Here is an 8,659-nt window from a genome sequence, read left to right on the forward strand (position 1 = left end):
ACATTGTTGGAACCACTATTCCTTCAAACATACCCATTTTTGCTTTCCGAGATAATGTTCTCGCCTTTCATACATTCTTCAAAGCTCAAAGAACTTTTGCCCCCTCCCTCACCCTACAACTCACTTCTTCTTCCTTGCTTCCATCCACTGCTAAACCCACTCCCAGACATCTAAAACACTTCACTTCCTCCAGTTTTTCTCCTTTCAAACTTACCTCCCAATTGACTTGTCCCTCAACCCTACTGAACCTAATAACCCTGCTCTTATTCACATTTACCAAACTCTCACCAGCTTCTGCAGTTTCTCACCCGAAACAGCCACCAGCGATGTATCATCAGCGAACAACAACTGACTCACTTCCCAAGCACTCTCATTGACAACAGACCACATACTTGCCCCTCTCTCCAAAAGTCTTGCATTCACCTCCCTAACAACCCCATCCATAAACAAATTAAACAACCATGGAGACATCACACATCAGAAACTATCGTCTTTCTTATTGTTGTGGGTGCACGTACCTTATAGTAACTTATCTCTGGTGTGTCCTAACTCTTCGCACTCTTGGGTAAACTGCAACTCTGGGGTGGTGTGACGGCTGGGCGGTGTTTGCCGCCACGTTGGCTCAATACCCACAAAATCTTTTCTTTCCATTGTTCATTTTAATTATATTTAATTATATATTTATATATTTATATATTTATATATTATATTTTATATTTTATCTATTTTTGGATGTTAATGTGCTGAGAGGTGCAACTGGAGGGATGTCTGATCATTATCTTGTGGAGGCTAAGGTGAAGATTTGTATGGGTTTTCAGAAAAGAAGAGTGAATGTTGGGGTGAAGAGGGTGGTGAGAGTTAGTGAGCTTGGGAAGGAGACTTGTGTGAGGAAGTACCAGGAGAGACTGAGTACAGAATGGAAAAAGGTGAGAACAATGGAAGTAAGGGGAGTGGGGGAGGAATGGGATGTATTTAGGGAATCAGTGATGGATTGTGCAAAACATGCTTGTGGCATGAGAAGCGTGGGAGGTGGGTTGATTAGAAAGGGTAGTGAGTGGTGGGATGAAGAAGTAAGATTATTAGTGAAAGAGAAGAGAGAGGGATTTGGACGATTTTTGCAAGGAAAAAATGCAATTGAGTGGGAGATGTATAAAAGAAAGAGACAGGAGGTCAAGAGAAAGGTGCAAGAGGTGAAAAAGAGGGCAAATGAGAGTTGGGGTGAGAGAGTATCATTAAAATTTAGGGAGAATAGAAAGATGTTCTGGAAGGAGGTAAATAAAGTGCGTAAGACAAGGGAGCAAATGGGAACTTCAGTGAAGGGCGCAAATGGGGAGGTGATAACAAGTAGTGGTGATGTGAGAAGGAGATGGAGTGAGTATTTTGAAGGTTTGTTGAATGTGTTTGATGATAGAGTGGCAGATATAGGGTGTTTTGGTCGAGGTGGTGTGCAAAGTGGGAGGGTTAGGGAAAATGATTTGGTAAACAGAGAAGAGGTAGTAAAAGCTTTGCGGAAGATGAAAGCCGGCAAGGCAGCAGGTTTGGATGGTATTGCAGTGGAATTTATTAAAAAAGGGGGTGACTGTATTGTTGACTGGTTGGTAAGGTTATTTAATGTATGTATGACTCATGGTGAGGTGCCTGAGGATTGGCGGAATGCGTGCATAGTGCCATTGTACAAAGGCAAAGGGGATAAGAGTGAGTGCTCAAATTACAGAGGTATAAGTTTGTTGAGTATTCCCGGTAAATTATATGGGAGGGTATTGATTGAGAGGGTGAAGGCATGTACAGAGCATCAGATTGGGGAAGAGCAGTGTGGTTTCAGAAGTGGTAGAGGATGTGTGGATCAGGTGTTTGCTTTGAAGAATGTATGTGAGAAATACTTAGAAAAGCAAATGGATTTGTATGTAGCATTTATGGATCTGGAGAAGGCATATGATAGAGTTGATAGAGATGCTCTGTGGAAGGTATTAAGAATATATGGTGTGGGAGGCAAGATGTTAGAAGCAGTGAAAAGTTTTTATCGAGGATGTAAGGCATGTGTACGTGTAGGAAGAGAGGAAAGTGATTGGTTCTCAGTGAATGTAGGTTTGCGGCAGGGGTGTGTGATGTCTCCATGGTTGTTTAATTTGTTTATGGATGGGGTTGTTAAGGAGGTGAATGCAAGAGTTTTGGAAAGAGGGGCAAGTATGAAGTCTGTTGTGGATGAGAGAGCTTGGGAAGTGAGTCAGTTGTTGTTTGCTGATGATACAGTTCTGGTGGCTGATTCATGTGAGAAACTGCAGAAGCTGGTGACTGAGTTTGGTAAAGTGTGTGAAAGAAGAAAGTTAAGAGTAAATGTGAATAAGAGCAAGGTAGGTACAGTAGGGTTGAGGGTCAAGTTAATTGGGAGGTAAGTTTGAATGGAGAAAAACTGGAGGAAGTAAAGTGTTTTAGATATCTGGGAGTGGATCTGGCAGCGGATGGAACCATGGAAGCGGAAGTGAATCATAGGGTGGGGGAGGGGGCGAAAATCCTGGGAGCCTTGAAGAATGTGTGGAAGTCGAGAACATTATCTCGGAAAGCAAAAATGGGTATGTTTGAAGGAATAGTGGTTCCAACAATGTTGTATGGTTGTGAGGCGTGGGCTATGGGTAGAGTTGTGCGCAGGAGGGTGGATGTGCTGGAAATGAGATGTTTGAGGACAATGTGTGGTGTGAGGTGGTTTGATCAAGTAAGTAATGTAAGGGTAAGAGAGATGTGTGGAAATAAAAAGAGCGTGGTTGAGAGAGCAGAAGAGGGTGTTTTGAAATGGTTTGGGCACATGGAGAGAATGAGTGAGGAAAGATTGACCAAGAGGATATATGTGTCGGAGGTGGAGGGAACGAGGAGAAGTGGGAGACCAAATTGGAGGTGGAAAGATGTAGTGAAAAAGATTTTTTGTGATCAGGGCCTGAACATGCTGGAGGGTGAAAGACGGGCAAGGAATAGAGTGAATTGGATCGATGTGGTATACCGGGGTTGACGTGCTGTCAGTGGATTGAATCAGGGCATGCGAAGCGTCCGGGGTAAACCATGGAAAGTTCTGTGGGGCCTGGATGTCGAAAGGGAGCTGTGGTTTCGGGCCATTATTGCATGACAGCTAGAGACTGAGTGTGAATGAATGGGGCCTTTGTTGTCTTTTCCTAGTGCTACCTCGCACACATGAGGGGGGAGGGGGATGGTATTCCATGTGTGGCGAGGTGGCGAAGGGAATGAATAAAGGCAGACAGTGTGAATTGTGTGCATGGGTATATATGTATGTGTCTGTGTGTGTATATATATGTGTACATTGAAATGTATAGGTATGTATATTTGCGTGTGTGGACGTGTATGTATATATATTGTGTATGGGGGTGGGTTGGGCAATTTCTTTCGTCTGTTTCCTTGCGCTACCTCGCAAACGCGGGAGACAGCGACAAAGCAAAAAAAAAAAAATATCAAAATTATACCTTTTTCTATTTTTGTCTTTTATTTTTTATTTATATTTTCTAGAATATGTATTTTTGGATGATTTCAATCTCATGTTAAATAGAGTTTCAGGCCTAATGACCTTCTACATAGGTCGCTGGCAGTAAAACCCAACAAACCAAGAGTCACAGAGGTAGTTAGTGTTAGTGGCTTTAGAAATATGATACCTTAAGAAGGTCATCAGAATTTTTCGTTTGGTAATCATAATTTTGACATTGAGAGCTTTTGATAACACTCCTGCTGAATATGTTTTGCCAGTTCTATTGGTGTTAAGGCCCTAGATTATACACTACGTCCAATTATTGATAATTTACATTTATGAATATTACCAACGAAATATGCGTGTGTAATCACCCATTTGTAATGTGCGGGAAAGTAGTTTTACAATCATGGGGACCACATCTCTTAGATCTTTCCCTTTATCATACACATCTTTTGAAACTACTGAGTACTGTCTACATCTAGCGTTTCCTCACCACTCATATCTTATAGATGTATATATCATAATTAACCAGATCCATGATACGCTCTACTTGTTTTATTTCCAAATTTTTCGAATATCTGTTCGCTGTCGACATTATCATTCTGATTTGAAAACTTACAGGTTATGTGATCAAGGCACCCCTCACTTCTCTCTCTCTCTCTCTCTCTCTCTCTCTCATGGTATCTGTTTATGTGTGTAAGAATATCAGTAAGCTCGTTTGATGAGGAACCTTTAGACATGCGGGACGCACTTTTATAGTTGCATTTCTCTCGTATGAACTGTTGAATTCCCCACATTCTCATTTTTTTTCCTGTTCAATTCAATTAATTTTCAATACTTTATTCCTTGACAGAGGAATGGGATCCCAGTGCCGTTCACTAGGTATACCCCAGTACAATACTACCAGAAGCATCTGGCAAGTGTCACGAGTAGTACATATAACAATGGGGCTTACTAAAGCCTAAGGAAGGGAGGAAGGACATGCCTTCAACACATCCTCAATATTGTTTACATAATATCTGGCCAGCATGGGGGTGGGGGGGGTCGTGGAGTGGGGGTCAGCAGGTGTCAAAGAAGCGTTGTGTGTGGGGACATCTTAAGAGGTTTGATCATGTTGCTGGAAATATGCTTCCCCCAAGTTCCCCTGTTACATTGTCTGTGCCCTTCCTCCGCATACTTTCTCATGTTCTCGATTCTTCTCTGACTTTAAAAATACCCGTTCTATGTCAACAGTGTCATGGCTTCCTGGTTAATCTGTACGTGTTGATCATTTTTCTCTTTCCTATATTTCCTCCAAAGTGAACACGTGAGGGTTCTTCCTCCTTTCCTCGTGCGAAACTTTGGAGAGGAGGACATCGCATCATCTACAGCTGTCATAGAGCGTTTAAATCGTTTACATTTTAAAACCAAACCCAAATACACTATATGATTCTGCCTGACCCGGGAACACTATATAACTTATCCTGGCTCACCCGGGCGGGGAGCACTAAAACTATATAATATTGGCAGACCCGGGAACACTGTATCATACTGATAGTAGGCTTTTGCTTTGTTATGTTTTATCATATTTTCTTTACTTCGTGTCATCAAGGAATATGCAAAAACATCGACAACTTTTATCCGAACTAAGAGTTAGCAAAGTTATATTTAGTCTTGCTCGGCCGTGTGATCTTGACTTTGCAGTGTCAACAATGATTTGTGATGTGAGCTCAGAAGTGTGAGAGTGTGCGTGCCTACAATTACCTAGATATACAGTACAGGACGGGAGCTCTACTCTCGTGGCACTCCAGATTATCATCCTTCCTTTACCGTCACGTAATATTGCAGTTCATACGTCCTCTCCATATTCGTAGTCTCATTTCATCCAATCTTAACATTTCTCATTTGTTTCACCGTCTTGTCTTATATCTTGTTTTGCTTTTATTACAGAAAGATCTACTCGAAGTTGGTAAAATATATCAGAGACTTGAAGGCTATATCATGTCCCTGGTGATCTTCCTCTTCCATGGCTGCTAAGCTCTCTCCCTGTAGCTCAGCTGTGTATGGCTCCTTCCCGCCGGGCTGAGTAGCCTAGTGTTGCAAATCGCACTTGGGTCTGATATTTGCTTGTACAGGGGGGACAAGCACCGCCTGTGCTCGTTTGCCCTGAGTAACACCTGCACACAAGACTCGTGGACCAATGTTGAGTGGCACGGCCTGGCGCAGTACACGGTCGGTTGGAACTGTCATTAAGGCAACATCTATATTTTCAAAGTAAACACTGAATTCTGGGACAGACCATCTGGTAACACTGGCAGCACCTCACCTCCGCTGCGTTCGTTCGCTTACCCTTTTTTTCTTCTTCAGTCGTGGATGAGTGTTTACCAGACCGCTTTAATATTATCCCCCGAAAATTGAGAAAAGAAAATGATTCTTATGCTTTAATGCTGCGGCATTCAGCTCTCCACACAGACGCTGCGGTCAAACCAGCACACCACAACAGTTTGATAGCTTGACTGCGATTCTCGTGTTAGATTATTACGGTAACTCTCGAGTTATGATGGGCCCCAGGGCCGAGCCTTGTGGCATCCCGCTCGTCACGTGAAGCCAGCAGGGTTCTTCCCCAATACACTGCCAATTGTTGCTTCCTTATGAGAGCTAGTTAGCTACCCACGCGTTGAATCGATCTTCTGTGCCGTAAGCCTTAAGTCTCCCCGGCAGTCTTTTACTTAGTGCGCTGTCAAAAGCTTTACGGTCGCGCATTCGGTCAGATTCGTCAGGCACGATCTTTTGTTCCGAAAGCCATGACGATGGGCGGTCATCTGTCTTATGTCTTCAATAAATTTAATGATATTGTCTCTTTCATCGGTCAACTGTGATGTCCTACAAGACACAAGGGTGGGACACAAGGATAGCATCTTTGTGTTTCTTCATATCCTTATCACTGGCGCCCTGATGAATGCACCTGCTCTAATGGAAGTGCCTTGACGACTTTAAGTATGATAGGTAGTACTGTTAACATCAGCGCTCCTGACCGCGTCACCCTCCAGAACACCTTTGAAAGTCTCCAGGTCTGAACCAACGTTCACTCACAGAGACATCAGCCTAGCCAACACTGTAGCCATGTCCCGATTGTTTCACCCCCGCTGTCTCACACAGCCTCGGTCTTGGTCCAGGTCGTGCTATCTACCAGGCATGACAGTGTCACTTTGAATGATAAAAACTTCAGTGCAAGAAACACGTCGGCCTCATCATCATCATCACTAGATCCTCGACCCATCATTCCCAGATTCTTCTCAGACTCTAACACCCTGGACCGCCCTACGTCTGAACCTAGGAACATAGACACAACTGTCATTCTAACCAGGCTTACTTGTCCTTCCTCCGCCTGGGCCTCCTTCTTATTCACCACGGGTAGGTCGTCTTCGGTCCCTCCTGTAGAGTTTTATTATAGAGGCACTCGGATCACTGGTCTAAACTACTCTCACCAACCATCACCATGTGATCCAGCAGCTCTGGATGAAGCTGTTGCACCGTCCACGCCACCGTCACTTCCTGCCACCACAGAGATACTTCGTCCTTGAGTTGTAGTTCATCACAATCATATCGAACCCACCACTGTTCATAGGAGGACAACCCCGTCACAACCACTGTGAACATCATCACCGAGTATACTATATTATTTATAATAATCTTTGTTATTGTTATCATTATCATCAAGCTTCGTGCGTTTATCTGTATGGTCGTTGACCTCGCTGTGGTACCCAGTTCCACACACGTCATTAGGCCTGAGGGAATCGTCTGTGTACACGTCAGGCTCAAACCATATAATCTTGTGACCGTGAGATCCTCTCCACTTTATACAATTTGCCCTCGTATACACCATTGTTGCATCTCTCGAGTCGAACTCATGATAAAACACCAGTGAGGGTGACCACCAGGTTGTTTACTGGTCCTACAGCCAGCGTGGTGTGGCGGGGGGGGGGGGGGGGAGATGTTACTTTTGTGGTACTCTGCGTGATTCGTTTCTCCTGGCCATGGTAAATGGATAGACAGGCAGAGAGAGAGAGAGAGAGAGAGAGAGAGAGAGAGAGAGAGAGAGAGAGAGAGAGAGAGAGAGAGAGGTGGAGTGAGACAGTCGAGGACAGTCCTGACCGAGGGAAAGTTTAGTGTGGATCAGATTTTGGGTCAGGTCATGAGTGACACATGACCTCTAATGCTGCCTGTGTGGCGACAGCAAACCTCGGGTAATGGCAATAATCATTTGATTTCTGGCACCATTTAATCGTCTTAATGTTAGATTTACAATTACTTTAGGCTAAATCTGCACGACATTTCATTTCCATGAATGCAGTCAAACATAAGAGACTATAATCCACTAACGTGAACAAAGTTGTGGTCTGGGTGGCGTGACGGCCGGAGGAACCACCACAACAAGAGGACTTCAAGACCCATCTGTAGTAGGCGTGACCCACAGTCCTTCAGCAAGGGAGACCATTTCATATGTGTTGCCTTAGAGGTAAGTACAGGTGATGACGGCGGCAGCTGGTCTGGAGACGGTATACATATATCGTAACCCAGGACGAGGCAGCAGCTGGTGGTCCTTTATGCGAGGTTTATGCTGCCAGCCTCTACCTCTCCTGGAGGCTACACTCTCGGCCAAACACCATCGTCAGCAGCCCACCACAGATGTTCCAGGTGCTTAACCAAGTTCCCGGCTGTTTCGCTAAGGCTGGAGCGATTAATTCACACCCTTTGATCTGCACCGAACTGTGAGGGTAAACACTGGGGGGCCCCTCAGGTAGGCTCCCCTCGTCTCTGCCCACCACCCACCTCCCGTGCCGCCAGCCATGGCTTCTCTCCTCTCCTCTTCCAAAACATAATTTTCAGGTATTATTTTCGTCTTTGATCCTCGAGGGTGACAGCCAAGGGAACCAGATTGATCTAGCGAGGTTCAAAGACTCGGGCAATCAGCAAACAACGACTCCTTGAGCGTTGCCAAAACAGCATTTTTTGTTAAGCCATTGTTTCTTTATTCTAACTTTCTCTAAGTACCTCAAGGAAATCTATGTAAACCATAAAGATCCTGGACCTTAGTCAGCCAGAGTTACATCTTGTCCTTCTGTATGACCAGCTCTCTGGTCGTCCACGCAAATCAACGAGAGAAGGAGAGAGAGGCAGGCAACGCTGTGTATGTGCACCACAGACTCG

This window comes from Panulirus ornatus, chromosome 10 (assembly GCF_036320965.1).
Source record: "Panulirus ornatus isolate Po-2019 chromosome 10, ASM3632096v1, whole genome shotgun sequence".
NCBI lineage: Eukaryota > Metazoa > Arthropoda > Malacostraca > Decapoda > Palinuridae > Panulirus > Panulirus ornatus.